This window comes from Dendrobates tinctorius, unplaced genomic scaffold, assembly GCF_039654945.1.
Source record: "Dendrobates tinctorius isolate UK_male_01 unplaced genomic scaffold, ASM3965494v1 ptg000107l, whole genome shotgun sequence".
NCBI lineage: Eukaryota > Metazoa > Chordata > Amphibia > Anura > Dendrobatidae > Dendrobates > Dendrobates tinctorius.
Window position 1 is genome coordinate 29576290 of NW_027361775.1, and position 20282 is coordinate 29596571.

General features: G+C 43.4%; 1 long non-coding RNA gene across 1 annotated transcript in view; it reads left to right on the forward strand.

The window, feature by feature from the left end:
* Positions 1-1759: 1759 nt before the first annotated feature.
* The window catches only part of LOC141100686 (uncharacterized), a 32755-nt gene continuing 14232 nt past the window's right edge, over positions 1760-20282 (forward strand). The window contains exons 1-2 of the long non-coding RNA XR_012234743.1: positions 1760-1969; positions 11478-11590. This is a non-coding gene — a long non-coding RNA (uncharacterized lncRNA). The remainder of the gene's footprint in view (positions 1970-11477; positions 11591-20282) is intronic.

Consider the following 20282-nt stretch of genomic DNA (forward strand, 5'->3'; position numbering starts at 1 on the left):
ACTATATTCCGGCCCTCCAACGGTCCGAGGGACCGTAATCTGGCCCCGTTTAAAAAGTTTGAGGACCCCTGCAATAGAGTATAGCTAGATACCAGTAATATTGTGTTTTAGACATTTGAAGGCGATAAACCTGTATCTTCACACACAATAGAGAATGGCTAGATAGTTACTAATAAGGAACAATCCAACCCAGTTTCTACAATGATGTTCATGGATTAGACCAGATCAAGTCCCTTTGTGTTCTAATGGAATGGAGGATCCTAGTTGTCAAAGAGAGGGGTGGGGGAGCAAAGTTTCTTGCCACACACTACCCCACCATCAAAGAGACTTCATAGGATCCATACTATCGATACCTCATATAGTTCCTGACACGTTTCATCTGGCCGGTTTTCAGGGGAGGTAGAGACCAGAAATATTCTCTCCCTATATTAAAGTTGGGTATATACCCATTGCTTTGAGATATAATATATATCTTTCTAAGACCCCAATATATATTTTCTGGTCTCTACCTGCGTGCTGCACGTGTGCCTGTCTGCTTACTGTGCATGTCTGCTGTACGTGTGTGCCTGTCTGCGTGCTGCACGTGTGCCTGTGCTTTACAGTACATGTGCATGTCTGCTTACTGTGCATGTCTGCTTACTGTACGTGTGTGCCTGTCTGCGTGCTGCACGTGTGCCTGTGTTTACTGTACGTGTGTGCCTGTCTGCTTACTGTGCATGTGCCTGTCTGCGTGCTGCTCGTGTGCATGTCTGCGTATGTGAAAGAAGAGGGGGCAGGATGGGCCCTGTGTTGTATACCTGTATTTCCCTACCGTACCTCTGCATCATGAATCGTGGTATATATTAAAGGGGCCCACTGAAAATTTTGCCTTGGGCCCACAAACACCTGGAGCCAGCCCTGAGTGCAGGTAGAGCTGGACATTGCTGTGTGTCCATATTCAGGCCCCGGTCCTGCTCAGCCCTTATTCACACTGACGTCACTATGACACATGGTAAGAGTTTAATGGGAATCTGTCACCCCGTTTTTCGACTATCAGCTGCCAGCACCGCCATCAGGGGCTTATTTACAGCATTCTGTAATGCTTTTGACAAGCCCCCGATGTAACCTGGAAGATAAGAAAAACGAGTTATATTATACTCACCCAGGGGCGGTCGGGGTCCGGTTTTGGTCCGATGGGTGTAGCGGTCCGATCCGGCGCCTCCCATCTAATAACGGTGACGTCCTCTTCTTTGCTTCCCGTCGCGGCTCCTTCACAGAGTACTGCACTGTGCAAGCTCCGGACGAGGTCTGAGAGGTAGGGCAGGTAAAGTACGCAGCGCCGGAGCCACGACGGGAAGCAAAGAAGAGGACGTCACCATTACAAGATGGGAGGCACCGGACCGTGACACCCATCGGGCCAAGACCGGACCGCCCCCCATTGAGTATAACTCGTTTTTCTTATCTTTCAGATTACATAGGGGGCTTATCAACAGAATGCTGAAGATAAACCCCTGATGGCGGTGCCGACAGCTGATAGGCCAAAAATGGGTTGACAGATTCCCTTTATTACTAGAGGTTCAGACCATCCTGAGTTGGGTACACCTTCACGCTGGTGGGATGGCTTTATTATTTGGATGCACAATCCAGCAGGGTACAGGCGGTGTATGTTTTCTGTCTTGGGTGTCAGCCCCTAGTGAAGTAGATGAGCGCTGAGCTGCAGTACCAAGAACAGCCACTACACTTTCCGGAGCAGTGATGTGCCCATCACAGGTCATGATATATGAATCCTGGACAATCACATTGAGGTGGCGGAATATAAACGTGAGCTGTTTGTGAACACCGGCAGGAGCGGCGTCTCCTCGGCAAACACAAACAATGGGCAGCTTTCCCCTGTACCTGTCAGGCGGCCATGGGCAGCACCAGGCGCCATCCATCACTTCCGAGAAGCCCCGCCCCCGGACACAAGCCCCGCCTCTGTGTGCCGTATGAGGTAACTGCACGTTACCAGCTATATATATATCTCCCCGTTCTGCTTCTGCCGCCACATAACCGCTGCGGTAATTCTCCTCACAGCTACAAGTCATAATCCAGAGTGTGAAAAGACTTATGAGAGCAGTGTGACCCCGGCACGCTTCCTGCTACACGCACACACAATGGCGCCCGCTCTTCTCCGTAGCTGCAGGTTATGGCGTCCTGTAGAGCAGACACACTTCGGGCTTCCATGCTATAACGCGCAGTTATATCACGTCCTGCACTCGGCACACATACAACGCTTATTTTCTCTCAGCGAGCCGTGCTTTGCCATATTCAAAATACCCCCACGTGTGAGAAATGGTACAATCCCACCAGGGCGACTGTGAAGAAATTCTCCCGATATGGTAAAGACACGCAGACTGTACCACTGTAATGTGTGTGGATGGGGATGTCACTGCATTCGGCACATGGTAAATCCTGGAAGTGGAGCACGAAACCGGAGTCTTCAGTGGTCGGAGAAGCCGCGCTCCTCATTGTGCCGCGGGCGGGCGCGCGCTGGGACGTGCAGGCCGGGCGGGAGGGAGCGCGCTGGGACGTGCAGGCCGGGCGGGAGGGAGCGCGCTGGGACGTGCAGGCCGGGCGGGAGGGCGCGCGCTGGGACGTGCAGGCCGGGCGGGAGGGAGCGCGCTGGGACGTGCAGGCCGGGCGCCTCTCTGGTTGGCATTGAGACACAAGTTGTTTTTTTTCTGTTACCTTTTCACGGTTTTTTTTTTTTCCCCCATCCATTAAGGCGTATTCCCATCTCATATGTGTCACACCCACAGGATGCCCAATGGGAAACTATGACTACAGAGACCTCGTGTCACAAGTCCCATACATACAAGTGGGAACGTTCCCGCTGACCACGACGCACATCACGACTCGGTGGGAGCCGCGTGTACGGCGCGTCCACATTTATATATAATCCATTTGTAAGGTTTATAAATATTCAGGCCTTATAATTACAAGTAAATCTGTGGGGGTCCGTGTCCCGATATCTTGCCCTACCCAGCCACCATGACAGGAGCACACAGCTTAGGCTTTCTGTTATTTCCCTCTCTTTGATCCCATCGACCTGAAGCTGCGCACCTCTTGGGGTGTATGGGGGCTCTGAGTGATCGGTCTCACAACCTGGCCCCTCAACCGATCTGATAATAACTGGGTAATGAAATATGAAGAAAAATGCACGTTTGAGTCTGTTTAAGTCTTTTTGTATCTATTTTTTTCCCTCAGCACTACGATCACCGTTGTGCTATCCGAAGAATATTCAGGATTGCGAGTCCTCAGTAGTTGATACCTTTTAATGGCTAACTGAAAAGATGGTAACACATTGCAAGCTTTCCAGACTACTCAGGTCTCTTCATCAGGCATAGATTAATACAAAATCTGAAGAGTCACATATTTATACACAAGACAGCACAGAAATAACGCAATAGATAAGACAAGTGATGTGAAGCAGAATAGTCATTATGGGAGAGGGAGAAACATAAATATTGGAGCAGTTCATAGATAAGCAGTGTGAAGGTTTTATTGCCCTCTGATTGCCGGTCTGGTTCTGTGTTGTGTGATGACCCAAGAAGGTCTGAGGAGCAAATTCCTTAATTGATGTAAAAAGACATAAATCCATGCAACACATTCATTCCTGCACTGAATGTGTGTTGAAAGTTTTCATAAATTTGTACTCCGAGATTATTCTCTCTCTCTGAGACTTGAAGTTACCTTTTAATACAAGTAATTTAATGTCCATCATGTTATGATCAGGGATACAAAACTGTTTTGCCACAGGTAGATCCATTCTTTTTTCTCTTATTGTGTGACGATGAGAGTTCATCCTTGTTCTCAGTTTTTACCCTGTCTCCCCCACATACAGACCCCCAGTTGGACATTTAGTACAAATAATTAAGTACACCACACATTGTGCTATCCAGCATCTAAAAAGGATGTAGCAGTACTGTGATCAGATGCTGGCAGGTAGCAATCCGGACTTTGACATTTGGGATCCTGTACTACCATGTGTCTGAAGCGCTGTCTGACTGGTTTCATTCCTAGTCACACCTGACCATGTTCGTACTGCAAGTGAATCAGTAAGGCTAAGTGCACATTCTGCAGATTGGTCTGCGGATTTTTTATCTGCGGAACTGCAGGTAAAACCGCAGGTAAAATGACCTGCGGATTGGCCTGCGGTTTTCCCCTGCGGTTTATCACCTCTACAATAGAGGAGATGGTAAACCGCAGCAGAATCCGCAGAAAAGATGTGATGTCATTTCTTTCTGCGGATTCAAAACCGCAGCTTTTCCGCAGTTAAAAATCCGCAGCATGTGCACAGCAGAATGTAAATCTCATAGACTTACATGCTACTGTACACTGTCTCCAGAAGTGCTGCAGTTTTGCTGCGGCCAAAACCGCAGCGGATCCGCAGCGTGTGCACATGCTACGTGCCCAGGATCAGGAATAGCAGCGTTTAGGACCCAGCTCACCTGCGCTGCCTTCAACACACTGTTCTACGATACAAGCACAGAGGATGGGATTTATAGAAATCCCATGCCCTCAGTGCTTCTATTTGACTCTGTGTAAACGTAAACTCACCCACGGTGCGGGTTTATGAGCCGCAGCATTAAAATTTGTTGCAATAGAAATTTCCACAGTAGGATGTATTGGATTGGTTCAGTGAATGCATGCGGGATTACTTGCGTGATTCAAACTCAACAAAAATACTTGGTGTCCAAAGTGCTGCTATATCCTTATCTTGGGCACGTTCAGGGCTGTGGAGTCAGTGTCATGGAAATTAGGGAGTCGGAGGACTGGCTTACCGACTCCACAGCCCCGGGCATGTTCCCTAACGACTTTGCAGCAAAATCCACACGCGCTACATTCTGATTTTACTGTGGCTTCACTCCAGATTTCAATCAGATGTATTATGGGCTCGTGCACATGGCCATATTTTCGGTCTTAGTGTAATCTGACAAATCATATCACACTCAGACCAATGTTATTCTTTGAAGCCATGCCCAGGTTCTTTTCTTGCTTGTTTTTTTCCGACCACAGCAATCCGAGAAACAAATTGCTGCATTGCCAAGTTGGATCCTATTGTCTGATCACACTCAGCCGTGTAAGTCAATGAGTCCTTGGGAAAAATCAGACTGCACTTAGATGACATCTGAATGCTGTCCGACTTCCACAGACTGACAGAATGGAGAAGATGGAGACTTTTTTTTCCATTTTCTCATCCGAGAGAATCAAATTACACTCTGTTAAAACTCTGATCAGAGTGTGATTTGCATAATCAACCCGATTCTCTCAGCTGAGAGAAAATACCATCGTGTGATCCTAGCCTAAAGGGGTGTAATATGTGGTGAACATCTGCTGCACTTCCACAATGTAATAGGCAGGTAGAATAACTCCTTTATGCACCCAGACGCCCAATTAGTGCTGGCATCACTGTCTCCGCCTTCAGATAAATCGATCATGAAGAGGAAGTTCCGGCTGCCGCAGATCCCTGACTTCTGCTTCATGTTTGAATTGTCCAAAGGCAAAGACCGTGACGTCAGCATCATGTGTCAAAACACCGCACAAGAGCCCCAGGGAGAGCGAGTGCTGACACCGCGGGAATGGCGCCAGCACGGGAGGAGAGTATAGACTTTATTATATTTTTGGTGCCAAGCGAGGGGTATGAGAAGAAGTTGTCCAACTTTAAGCTATAAAGAAAACCATATGAGTTTTATATCACTGTGTTCATAATAATCTGGAAAATCATATTGACAGGTAATTTTTGCCGCTCAATGCCATAAAAAATGTCAGAATTGCATTTTTTCACCTCACTTTTTCCCGTTTGTCAGTTATATTGTAAAATATTGGCCCGCTATAAAAAAACAACCTTCATAGGGCTATGTCAGTAGGAATATGAAAAAAAAAAATATGGCTCTTAGGGTAAAAAAACCTCACAAGCAAATATGATAAATCTCTTGATCATGGAGGGGTCGAAAATCTGCAACATGCTTCTTTTTCCTCTACATATAGATGAGGTTTTAAAAACCCTATGCATATGTGCTGTAATTTGCTACAGATTTGCAATGGGAAATCCTCACTGAAAATCTGCAGGAAACACACATCTGAAATTGATCCCAACTGATAATGTTGGCCTGAACTTAAAGGGACTCTTGTCAGTACAGAATGACTGTTCACTCCAAGTACAGACGCTCGGGGCATCATGGCGGAGCCAATCATTTATATACACCTTCCCACCCATTTGTTTTCGATCATGTCCTCTTCTCTGGCTCTATGAAGCCTGAGCTGTCAATCAACGAAGGAAGTGGGGGGGGGGGGGGGGGTGGAGATTGAGGGAAAACAAGTAGGTGGGAATGTGTAGTTAAATGATTGACCCCCCGCTGTGATGCACTAAGCGACGGAACTTGGTTTGAACAGTCATTCTTTACTTTAAAGGGAATCTGTCACCAAGTATTTGCCACCTAATCTGAGAGCAGCATGATGTAAGAGCAAAGAACATGATTCCAGCAATGTATCACTTACTGGGCTGCTTGCTGTAGTTTTAATAAACCCACTGTTTTATCCGCAGGAAATTATCCCTGGAGGACTAGTACCAGCTGCCATTGTTGTCCTCCATATTTATAACCTCTGTATAACCTACCCCCATCACTGACTTAAAGCTTTCTGCCTGTGCACACCTCAGCATTCGAGGAACTCTTAGATTTGCAGCAGATAGAACTTTGGTTTTATCAAACCTACATCAAGCAGCCCAGTAAATGACACATAGGTGGAATCGGGGTATCTGCCCCTAAATTACACTGCTCTCAGATCAGGTAGAAACCTGGTGAAATAATAACTGATGGTTTGTTTTTCATAAATCAATAGTACACATGAAAATAAGAAACTTTGTTGCTCCATTTATTCTATGGAGAACTGTAGGTGTCGTTCTAGATCTTGCAGCAGAACGTCTGCGTCCGCCTCTATCTCTTCTCTCAATAGAATCTCAAATGCACCAACTGCCATCTCCTATCTCCGTAATGGGGAAATCTGTCTTCAATGAATACACATTTTCCCTATGAATTGAAAATGAAACATCAGTCCAAGAGGAGAAAGAAGTATATTTCTCGAATAAGCTATATTACAAACTTTCTTATTTTCATGTGCACTATTAATTTATGAAATAGAGATTAAAATGATGGTTACTCATTTCACTGTTTATTCTGAAAGGCAGCTGCCGTTGTAATGAGGAAGCCTGTCACTGTTTTATACTGTCTATGCTACATGACATTTCTGACCTGTTCCCTTTAATGATTAGGTAGATCGCTGATGAAACTTTCTGCCCTATCAGAGATAACACTGTGTAGCCATTTTGTAGCTGCGCAATCCTTTTTTCCTCGCTTACTTATCTACAAAGGTTTAGAGAGAACATTGCTCATCATACACTAACTGGACCGCTAGTGTTATACTGATGTGTAGATTTGAAAAATCTAGAATATATTTCATAATACTATCCACTAAATATCAGGGAACTGGGGGGAAAAACAGAATTTTCCTCAGTGACAGATGAAAAATCTCAAAATGAGTATGACCTTTGGATTTATTAGTGAGTAAATCATTAGCAACTTTAGTCAGGGGTGTCCCAGGGTAATAAGGAGCAAAAACCATACTGTATAGATCCTGGCTGAGATTAGTTAAAAGAAAATTGGCAATTGCAGTTGAATGTATGATCCCATTCCCTAAATTCTGTATTCAAAACAATAAGATATACACTGGGGAAAATAAGCATATGATACACTGCCGATTTTGCAAGTCTTCCCTCCTACAAAGAATGGAGAGATCTGTAATTTTTATAGTATGTACACTTCAACTGTGGGAGACAGAATCTAAAAGAAAAAAATCCAGAAAATCACATTGTATTTTCTGTTTTTTATTTTTAGATTCTGTTTCTCACAGTTGAAGTGTCATCGCGAATTACCGCGAGACGTCGTGATCCCGCGAGAACGTACGTCATCGTGGGCATTTTCGCAAAAAAAGGATTACTGGGAACGGGAGCGTGGAGAGAGGCGGGAAGGCTGCGCGGGACGTCGGAAGGTAAGAATAACACCATTTTTTATTTTTTTTATTATTTTTTTACATTTTATCTTTTATTACTGATGCTGCATAGGCGGCCTCAGTAGTAAAAAGTTGGTCACACTTGTCAAACTCTATGTTTGACAAGTGTGACCAACCTTTCAATCAGTTCTCCAAGCGATGCTACAGATCGCTTGGATAACGCTAGCATTTTGCAAGCTAATTACGCTTGCAAAATGCTAGTTTTTCCGCGGGAATTTCAAATGCGATTTTCCCGCGGAATGGAATTCCGGAACTCTCGCGGTAATTTCTGCACCTCCCTCCCCTAGCATTCCTCTAACGTCCTGCATGTCCACACATCCATTGATGGAATTTATGTGAAATAAAGACGCACAGTTTTTCAGCTATATCGGTGAGTGCTGCATATTTCTTCTTTTTTCGCTTCACATTGAAATATTCATGTTTTTTCATGCAAGCACCTCCATTTTTTGACTGAATTATATGCCGCAATACTTCAGATAAATAGCTCCGTCTGGTAATGTGGTGATTTGTGTGCCCTAGTATGCCGTTCATCTGTTTGCTCTTTGCAGATATTTTTATTCAGTAAGCACTATAATGACATTATTTTTAAGGGCCTTCCTTGTTCGGATGTTCTGCAGACACTAGTAGAAGAGAGAAGTCGCCTGCGTGTTGCGGAGGCCCCAGCCCCACAGTGTGAATACATCATAACACACTGCGGGGTGGGATCTGGGGCCTCCGCAATACGCAGGCGCAATAGCCTGATGTCGGTTCTTGGGCAGCGCGCACTGCGCATGCCCGAGAACTCTTGTCGCAGCTCAGGCGCCGGCATTCAAATCAGGAGGAGGCCGCGACGCACAGGGGCATCATGATGGACAGATGGTGGGCAGCGCCGAGACACCGGACATGCATGATGGACGTATGGTAGGCGGCTGATACAGGGGGACACGCCATACCTATGGGACACAATACAGGTATGAGGAGCTATTTATAAAAGTCATTATTTCAGCGTTACTAGGGGTCAGAAACAGAAGAGCCACCTTCACAGAGTGCAGCCTTAGTGCTGCTGAAGGTGGCTCTTTAACTGAAAAACGCCCGGGGGGGTGACAGGTTCCCTTTAAACAGATGTAGTTATCCATCATTTGTCAGATGACATGCTTTATTTATATGTTAATAAAGTATGCCATCTGACAAGTTACTAATTACTATACAGTATCTGTATTTATGATAGAAACCTTAATACTTTGGCCTCAGCTAATCAATGCTGGCAATTTTCTTGCTGGTTTTGATGAAATGGTGTTTTGGTGTCAGGCACTCCTGATTCATTAAGAGGCCTTTTAATAAATCCAGAAAAGTTGCGTACGACTTCGGGTGTACCTCGCCACAAATCTTACTCCAGCTGGGGCCTGACATAAGATTTGTGGCAGAAGGAATATCGCCATTCGTCATGCATTTGATGAACAGGAGTTACCACACCCCATCCCTTCCCAACTCCATCCACTTTGTTAGAACTGGGCATGAGAATGCCAAAAGTCACAAAACTTTAGCACAGCCTAAAGCTGCGCCAAAAGTTTGCAACGTTTCAAAGCTTTTTTTTTTTTTTTACCCCAGAATGCTAGTGTAAGAAGCGTTGATGGTTTGGAACCTTTGTAACTTGGTGGGGGACGAAAGATGGGACTCTGGCTTCAGAGTGCTATGTAATCTGTGTAGATCCTGTAATCTCATGAAATACTTTTATAACATATACTACGTTATTAGTACCCAGTACCTATTAAAGGGATTGTACACTACTGGACAATCGTTGCTTAATCAATTCAGAGTCCCGGAGAAAATGAAAATAATGTATACTCCTCTCCCGTAGCAGTGCTGTACCAGTAATGTCAGCGCTGTTGTTCTCGATGGGTGATGTAACATTGTTGGGTCAGGTGATCTCTGTAGGCAATTAACAGCCACGGACTGCAGCCTTTTCCTATTTTGTCAAAGCAGATGTCCTAACTGATGGAATATTGACGACCTGCAGCCAATCAGTGCCCACATGATGCAATAATGTCAATTTACCTGCCGAGAACAGCAGTGCCACTGTAAATACCCGGCACTGCCGTTGGCGGTTCGGACCGGAGCGTTCAGCTGCATAGAAATACATGCAGCCGCACACTGCGGTCCCGAGTGCCGGGTATTGAGGCGAGAGACTCGCATTGCACTCGCAAATGTGACCCCAGTCTAGCAGTGAGTATACATTGTTTTTATTCTCTATGAGGCAATTAATTTATCATTTGTTGTCCAGTAGTGGTCAACCCCTTTAATTTTGGTTATCATTACCTTTCTTTTATGGGTGAGGGAGGGCATGTAAGTAAGTATGATATTTGAAGATGTGTCCTTATTTTACTGTTTGATAGGATAAGCAAAATTCTTTTTATCATTTGTGAAAAATGGATGCAATAAAGATTGCAAATATTTGTCCAGCACACTGAAAAGATCACAAACCGTTTTTCACATATGAATGAAAAAGAGGATGTGTGAAACTGACCTAATGCACGGAAAATATGGAAGTATTGTTAAACGCAATCAATCAAGTACCGTAATTGTTTTCCTTTGCCAAAGGATTCAGAAAAATATGAGCTTGAATCTGATTTGTTGCTATGGGCAAATCCTTCATGGGAGATTTATCAAAACAAATGCAAATAAGTAGTGTTTTATGATTTCAGTTAAGAGGATTGACAATGGTGACTTAATTGATTTTGTCTTAAGGTATTCTGATGATTTGAAAATAATGACCTTTTAGCATAAGGTGAAAAGTAGCGTTACATATGTTTTTCAATAATACTAAGTAGGAAGGTGCCTTCATAATGTCTAAGTCCTCATGAAGACGACCGAGTAACACTTATGGCCTATTCTTGTTTTTCAAGGATAGAATATGTAGATTTCTTTTTTCCTGTTTGTTTTAGAGGAAAGCTTGAGAAGTTTTTTTTTTTTGCGGAATAGAAAAACTGACACACTGACCAACCAATGAAAATGATCACTCACGCTGATGAAATTCAGTCTGTTTTTTCACTTTGTAGAAATAAATGGACTTCTTAATGAAGCCTTATTTATACTGCCGTATCCAATTAGCCATCAACAAAAAAAACTAACAGATCCAATTTGGTGTGCAATTTGTTTAAAACTAACTGTTATGCAGATTAATGGCGGAGTCTGATCGACAAAAAAAAAAAATAGGACATGCACTGATTTTTCTTGGTTTTGTAACATGGGTCTGTGAAAAAAAGAACTACGAGGGGCGTTCATTAAAGATTTCCTCTGACCCACTTCTATTTATCACAGGACGCTGAAACTGCACATGTGTAATGATATAAGTCTCTATAGGTTACGTGCCAATTTACAACTCAGAACTGATAACAGTCTTGATTTTACAGGTGCTGAAGTGGTGTGAGGATTTATAATGGACCCAGTGGAATACAGAGCAGTCATCAAGTTCCTTTACTTGAAAGGCCGCACACCAAAGGAGACGTTTGATGAGATGAAAGAGGTTTGTGGTGATGATTCCCCATCATATGTTGTAGTTAAGAACTGGCATCGTCAATTCAAATATGGTCGGACTTTAGTGCAAACAGCTCCAATTCCAAGGCGACCCCACTCTGCTATTGATGAATACACCATACAGCAAGTGGAGGTCGCCATTTTGGAAAAGCGCTGCATAGCCATTCGCCGCATAGCCCAAAATATCACGATTAGTGTGGATAAAAATCATCCAAGACGATCTTGGCATGTATAAGGTGTCCGCTTGCTGGGTTCCCTGGCTACTCACACCTTTCCAGCAGGGCTGTGGAGTCGGTAAGCCAAACCTGCGACTCCGACTCCTCAATTTCCCTTACACGGACTCCAACTCCGACTCCCACATATATTGCTTATATTTAAGTGAAAAATTTATTGTAGTACAATGTGAACATCAGAAATGTAATCATTTTTATGATAGAACATAATGTATATTTATTGGAATACGACTTTAGAACACAAAAAACTGTAATAAATTGTAAATATGTAATATCGATTACATATATATATATATATATTGTATGTGTGTGTATGTATGTATATATATATATATATATATATATATATACACACACAGTATATATAAAACACTATGTAATAAACTATGTAAGTGGCAAAAAACAGCTTTCAACAAAAACATACTAAATAACATTGGTGCCAGTCTATGAATTTGTTCTAAGAAATAGAATTGCCTCCATCAGATCCTCCTTCATGGAGGCAAAGCCGTAACCACATGGGCAACATCTCTAACAATTTCCGGGTGTAAAGGAATTGTCTCATGCACAGTTTTGATGAACGGTTGAATTTTTCTATTTCTTTGAGAGCAAGTACATTTTGCTGAAATATGGTCAATCTGCTTGCCGCAACGCTTTGCCTGCTCCATGTCATCCAAATACTTGTCAAAGTCAAACGCCTCATCTGATGAGGATGAAGATATGGCAGCAGTAGCACTGTCAGGACCCAAGTCCTCTTGCGCCTGGCAGTCCTCCTGTAGGCCACTCATCCTAATTGCTACCTCAGTCAGAGCTTCTTTTCCTTTAGTAAGCTGTTGATCATCAAGCAGTATACGATGACTTGGGTCCACATAAACAGCTGTCAGAAAAATTTTATTTTCCAATAGCTGTGTCTCTCTCCGTTTCATTGAAGCAGAAATGCCATCTGCGATTAAACCTCCTCTTTGGGACAGGCAAAATAGCAAGTTCTTCCACTCCCTTATGAAAATGCCAGGAGTTAAATCCTCAGCTTGTAATTTTTTAGTCACGGTAAATGGGTGATTAAGCAATTCCTTCAGTTCAGCCACCTGTGTCCATTGACCTTTCATTTAGGGTAACCTGAGGGTTCGCCATATCAATAAGAAACGGTTTTAGTTCAAGCAATCGCTCAATCATCAAATAAGTGCTCCCCCACCGATTGGCTTGATCGACATTTGCCCCTTTCCGAGCACGTCTATTCAAAATGGAATCAATTTTAGGGATTCTGGCGGCAGTAACTAATTTCCTCACTTTTCCAATCAGATTTCCAGCATGTCCCTCTTGCAGATTATCCCTTATTGCCAGCTGCAGCGTGTGCACAACTTTCTCGCTTTCTCCAGCTCGGGGCCCAGGAATCGGATACTGTGCAGGCAGGCACCCCTCCCCTTCCTCTCTCTGGTGAAGACGGAAGAAGAAAGGACAGAGGAGGGGAGATTGCCCCCTTCAGTCTGGAGCTGGTGCAGGATGGGAGCACTGCAGCATACAAGTGAGTTTTGATAGGTGCGTGCCCCTGCTTCTAGGGGGGGGGGGGGCAGCTGCCCCGCTGGCTACGGCCATGATTCACACACAGCGTTTTTGCAGTAAAATGCAGTGACTCTGGGCATCCCAGCAAAGTCAATGGGTTTCAAGATATGACATTCAAACACATTGTTTTGTGAGGATCCGTTTTTGGGCTGAATGAGCATGTCAGTTTGTGTGGCATTTTTCTAATCTGCTTTTGCTATTGAAAACATCTATGAGCTCAAAAACCTTTCAGGTGATGCAGTTTTTTAAAAAGCTGATCTGCTTTTGCAGCTGAAAAACGTATCCTCAAAAAACGCAGCAAAAACGCTGTGTGTGTGAATGTAGCCTTAGATCAGGAATAGAACAGCCATTTATAGGACATTTCATAACTTTCCCAAATTCCTATGAAAAAATATTCAGCACATTCTGCATTGAACTACTGTACCCAATTTATTATGTATTTTAGGAGTCGGAGTCGGTCCATTTTATACCGACTCCGACTCCACCAAAATGAGCACCGACTCCGACTCCACAGCCCTGCTTTCCAGAAGCAGGAATGAGTTGAATGCTCTCAGCCTCTATTGACGATGTGCCATGGAAACCAGGAGGAATTTTTCAACAGACTGATCACGTAGGATGAAAGCTGGGTCATCACTATGATCCTGAGACTAAAGTCCAGTCAATGCAATGGAAGCATCATGACTCATCGCCTCCAAAGAAGGCATGTGCCCAACCCTCGGCAGGCAAGGTCATGCTCACAGTATTTTAGGACCAGCACAGAGTAGTATTGATGGATTTCCTAGAGAAGGGCACCATGATCACTGGGGCATACTATGCTTCACTGCTGCAGAAATTGCAGGAGGCCATCAAAACCAAGAGACGTGACATGCTCACCAATGGTGCAAAAAATTCCAAAAAAAATGGAGTCAAGAAAAATGTCAGGTAAAAAAGATAATTTATTCATTACAAATACACAATGAGAAGTGTATATTAAAAAATATCACTGTATGTAGATACACACATTTCAAATGAGTATCTAACTTTGACTAGCCAATTCCCTAGGTGTCCTTAAAGGTGAATACACATTTTACTGTATGGTCTATTTTTTCAAAGAACTTGATTCCTCTGGTCGAATTTTTACATTTATCAGTGTTGTTCTTGGGACATTTTTACCTGTGTCTTTCATTCTTCAGATACTCATTTGAAATTTGTGTGTATCTATATACAGTGATATTTTTTATATATATACTTCTCATTGTGTATTTGTAATGAATAAATTATCTTTTTTACTTGACATTTTTCTTACATTTTTTGCATGTTTATGGCATGTTTTTATCATACTGACATATTGAATTTTCTTGTTTGTTGTCAGTAATTTATGATATGTTGTTATGCTCTCGTCTATATTTTCATATGCTCACCAAAGTTGTCCGCCTTCTGCAAGACAATGCAGCAGTTCACAACTCACATGTTGCCCAATTGGAAGCAAGCTCCTGTGGCTTTGAAATTCTACCTGTGAGGGACGAAGTAGATGTCCCTCCTCTCCTGAAATGTGCCCCCACTGTTGGGATTCCACAGGATCATTGTTTTCCTTTAATTAAACTCCAGGAACAAGCCCTTTTGAAGCTCTGTGACTAGCAATTAGCATAAGGGTGTGAGCTCTAGTGCAGCTATAGCCAAACTGGAATCCTTTGTCTAACTCAAGCACCACAGGTCACAGCAAGGCTCTGAGGTACTGAATCTGGAAAATGACCTATAATAACAGAATGCAGTATCTCTGAGCCTAGTTGAGCACATTCTCAGAACCGGCGTTCCTTCCCCCCCACACGCCCGGGCCCGGCAGCCACCTGTAGATCCCTGTGTTATGGAGTTATGAAGCATAGCTACCAGGAATTACATACGGTAGGCATATTTGGTCTCCATGCACAGATAAAATCCAGCAAAATCCAATGGCACTGCTGCCGTTCCATTCAGAGCTTCAGGCAGAAAGTTATGAGCCTCCACGGTTCTGGACAGAAAACCATGCTCTCAGATATGGGAGGCTGCCTAAGCCCAGTGGTGAGCTCAGAGTGTGGGAGGGAGCAGCCTAGGAGATAAAAGGCAGCTCCTCATTTTGAGCTTAGTTTTCTACTGGCAGGAGGATCCGTTAGCTGACGCGGCCAGGAAAGCCCGTAACTAAGATTTGGACCTGTGATGCATCAGTGCCTACCTGTGGTCACATACTACATAACACGGTAATTGCAACCTATATATACCCTATCCTTGTACTACACTCTTGTCTGTATACCTTGTGAGGTAGCGCTGTCATTCAAAGTTGGGGGACACTCGCTTGGCAGCCACACAATCAGATCCAGCATGGGTTTTCATAAGCCATAACATAGTCCATGAGGTTTATTCATCATCATAAACCACAGAAGCAACATAAACAGCATAGCGTCCATTGTAGCTTCACTCTGGTTAAGCCTGTGGTCACACACAGTTACTCAATGTCCATACTCAGGCTCTTCAGCCTCACCATTATCTCACCCACGTCAGGGTTCTCTCATGGCTGTTGCTCCACGCTGCAGACATCCACTCTCTCCGCTGGCCCTCTCAGACGCTGGCCGCCATTACACACACAGCCGCTCCACAGGCTGTTAGTGAGGAGATCCTTCTCCTCACGGGACCTTCCAAACTGGACCAATCAGGTCCCAGCATTCACCACATGTGACCTACCCTGGCCACATTATATGGTCTATAGCCACGCCCACAGGGTCACATGGCTATGACCTCATCACAGGTCCTTCACACACTCACATAGCCTTTTAATACAGGTGTTTTCAGACACACCCCTGGGTGGGTTTGAAGGTAACCAGAATCCGCCCATCTCTCTAGTTACCTGAAGACTTCTCCCTTATACTTAGAAACAACACCTCAGCAATGATATTTCTGATCACACATACACAAGTCTCCATCTCAAAGCCACCCACTTTGAGATACATAACTATCCTTCAGGATTCTGCCACTTATCCGTTCTCTTGGGACATCCACACAGCGCCCCCTAGTGGACACAGTGGTCATTACTCCACAACCTATATATTGTTCTGTAATATGCCGGTATATTTCTAATGCTTTTTTCTTCGATTAAATATAAAATTAATCTTGGGCTGCTCTTTTATCTCGATACATGAATCCCCACGTCCACACACTCCGTTGATTATTATACGCTCCCCGGGTTGGTCTCTGCCCTGATATACAGTAAGCCTGCTGTCGGACGGGGCTTATTTCAAATGAGGAACTGGTGGCAGCAAACCGTATTGTTTTAGTGAGGAACTCTGGCAATGACGGCCGGAAGGTTTATATATACATCCCCAGCCTGGACTGGTGATATATGTCCCCCCTCACTGGGAGCGCCTCATTAACTCTTACCTATAAGGGATGCTTTCCGGCGACTATTTGCCTTCGGTGCAGTTCCTTGACTGACCTGGGCAAGTGGTGGTGCCAGAGAGCCGATCCCTGCTAGGTCCTTCTCTCCCCTCCCCCGAGGTGAGCGAAGTCGACACCCCCTACCACATCCCCCTTATTCACTCAACCTGACACCATCGGACTTCCACCTCTTTCCAACAATGAAGTTACTTTTGAAGGGCAAGCATGTTCCTGATGATGAGATTAAGATTTCCGATTTCCATCACAACATGGCTTTTGGAGCAACCTGTCGACTTCTACAAATGAGGTGATTACAGTTGCTTAAAGAGATGGGATAAGTGTGTGTCCCTAAGTGGCACCTATGTAAAGAATAACTAATAACTGTCCCAAGGTTCATTGCTCTCAGTCCACAGGAAGTGGGTCGTGAAAAACTTTAATGAACGCCCCTCGTATGTAAATAGCTCCATTGATTTGTATATAAGGGAAATAGTACTGCACAGCAGCCACTAAACTGTTTGCAGCTCTGTGATGTTGTGACTTTGTTCACTGTTTACATTTGGCCATCGTCAGAGATAACACTGATCGGTTGGGTGTTGAAGCCCCACCGATTTTACACTGGTGACCTGTTCTAAGGATGGGTTATTATGAAAGTAGCAGTCCAATCCAAATCTATAAGTCTGCAGTCACACTTTGTGACTGCAGACTTATGAGTCCACCCTGCGCGAACACTGCTCGCTGTGAGAATTTTCCAGTTTCAGACCCAGGACCTGAGTGTATGTATGCGTTATACATACTTCTGGTCAGTGGGGGTAGCCTCGCTTACATACACTTGTAAGGAGCAAGGCCTCTAGTTGGCCACACCCACTATTCAGCCATGTCACTAGACGTAGTGCAGCCTCGCTCAATACAAGTATATGAAGCAAGGCCACTGGCCGGGAGTATGTATAACTCATGCATACCCCCTCTGGTTTGGGTCTGAAACTGGCGAGTCCCTGCAGCGCACATTGCGTGACTGCAGATTTATCAATTTGGACCGGACAAAGCCTTTAAGGCCCAGCATGCATGGATGGGGGAGTGCTTAAAGTGAAAGTTACTTCCAATTGCACACACCATATAGCAAGTAGATAGAATAACTTAAACTGAATGTGTAATGAACTATATTATAAAATACTATGAATTACAGCCCATAAATTTACATAATACTGCCAATATTACTAAATCTCCCTCAATGTTGTAGCAATAGATAATTTTCTTTAGATTCATATCAGGGATTTGGACTTTCTTTTGTTTGCTCTGCTCTTTTGTGTGTGTAGAAAATTGATGTTCTTATTTGTTATCCAAATTTAGCTTTTCTATTAAATATGGCAAAACTACTATATTCATTAGATTAGAGAATGGCCTAGGACATAGTAGTCCTTCTGGAGTTTCGTCCACACCCTCAGGAAATGCAATCACTGTAAAAAAAAAAAAAAATCAATATTTGTATTGAAAACATTTAAATAGAGCTAGGGAACTCTGATTACTGTGTAGTTGGCGAGGAATTTTTCCCCTAATGTTGGACTGAGTCTCTGTCTCATGGTATTTTTGCCTTCCTCTGGATTAACATGTGAGGTTGAACTCGGACTTGTATTTTCTTTGGACCTTAAAACTACTAAACATATTACATACAGTCATGGCCGAAAGTATTGGCACCCATGGAAGAAAACTAAGTATTTCTCCCAGAAAATGATTGCAATTAGACATGTTTTGTTATACACATGTTTATTTTCTTTACGTGTATTAGAACAACACAAAAAAAAAAGAGAAAAAAGGGAAATTGGACATAATTTAACAAAAACCCCCAAAAATGGCCCAGATAAAAATTGCAGGCATCCCTTTTCTGTATTCTGGGTAAACAACTTTGTTTCAAGCATGTGATGGCTGTTCAAACTTACCTGTGGCAAGTAGAAATTGTGGGCAATGTGAAATCACACCTGAAACCAGATAAAAAGGGGAGAAGTTGACTCAATCTTTGCATTGTGTGTCTGTGTGTGCCACACTAAGGCATTAAGAAAAGAAAGAGGTGAAGAGAACTGTCTGAGGACTTGGGAACCAAAATTGTTCAAAAATATCAACAATCTCAAGGTTACAAGTCCATCTCCAGAGATCTTGATGCATAATTAAGAAGTTTACAATCCATAATCTCCCTGGACATGGACAGCAGAGAAAAATTTTATGAAAGGTTGCAATGCAGGATGGTGGGTAAGCAAACCCCAATCATGTTCAAAAGATATTCAACATGTGCTGCAGGCTTGTGGTGCATCAGTGTCAGCGCGAACTATCCATTGATATTTGAATGAAATGAAATGTTTTGGAAGGAGACCCAAGATTATCCCACTGCTAACACAGGTACATAAAAAAGCTTGACTGCAGTTTGCCATAATGTATGTGACTAAGCCAAAATCTTTCTGGGTGAGATGTTGTGGACAGATGAGACCAAGATAGAGCTTTTTCTGTGAACTGAAAGCTGAATGAGACCTACAAAGAAAAGGACATAGTACCTACAGTCAAATATGGTGGAGGTTCAAATGTGTTTTAGGGTTGTTTTGCTGCCTATGACACTGGGTGCCTTGACTGTGTGCAAGGCATCATGACATCTGAAGATTACCAAAGATTTTGGGTGGCAATGTTGTGCCCAGTGTCAGAAAGCTGGGTTTGCTTCCGAGGTCTTGGTCTTCCAGCAGGATAGTTACCCCAAGCATACTTCAAGAAGCACTCAGAAATGGATGGAAACAAATTGCTGGAGATTTCTGAAGTAGGCAGCAATGGGTCCGGATCTAAATCCTAATGAAAACACCTGTGGAGAGATCTTAAAATTGCTGTTGGGAGAAAACACCCTTCAAATATGAGAGTCCTGGAGCATTTGAGAGGTGTAAGAAGCTTGTTAATGGTTATAGGAAGCAATTGATTGCAGTTATTTATTCCAAAGGACGTGCAACCAAATATTAAGTTGAGGGTGCCAACAATTTTGTCCGGCCCATTTGTGGGGTTTTGTGTAAAATGATTTACAATTTTCCTCTTTTTTTTGTTTTTTTTGTGTTGTTCCAATACATGCAAAAGAAATAAACATGAGTATAACTTAAACATGTGTAATTGCAATAATTTTCTGGGAGAAACACTTCATCTTCGGGAACAATTACAAGGGTGCCAACACTTTCGGCCATGACTGTAAATGTAAAGGTATAATCTCAGTTTATATTAAACCAAAATGACCAAAAATGTATTTATTTTTGTAGGTATATAAGCATCGGTTTCACGTTATAGTAGCAGTGCTGGGTATGACATATTTCTTAGGAGCTCGGCATCCACATGATACATGGCCACTTTGTGATCATGGGATGGAAGTCCTTTCCAACTGGAAATGTAGTCATGGTCGCAGTTAACTGCCAGAGGGAATACGGACAAGAACCCAGCAAAAGGTGGCATTCTAGCCTAAGGCTAGGTTCACATTACGTTAGGGCATCCATT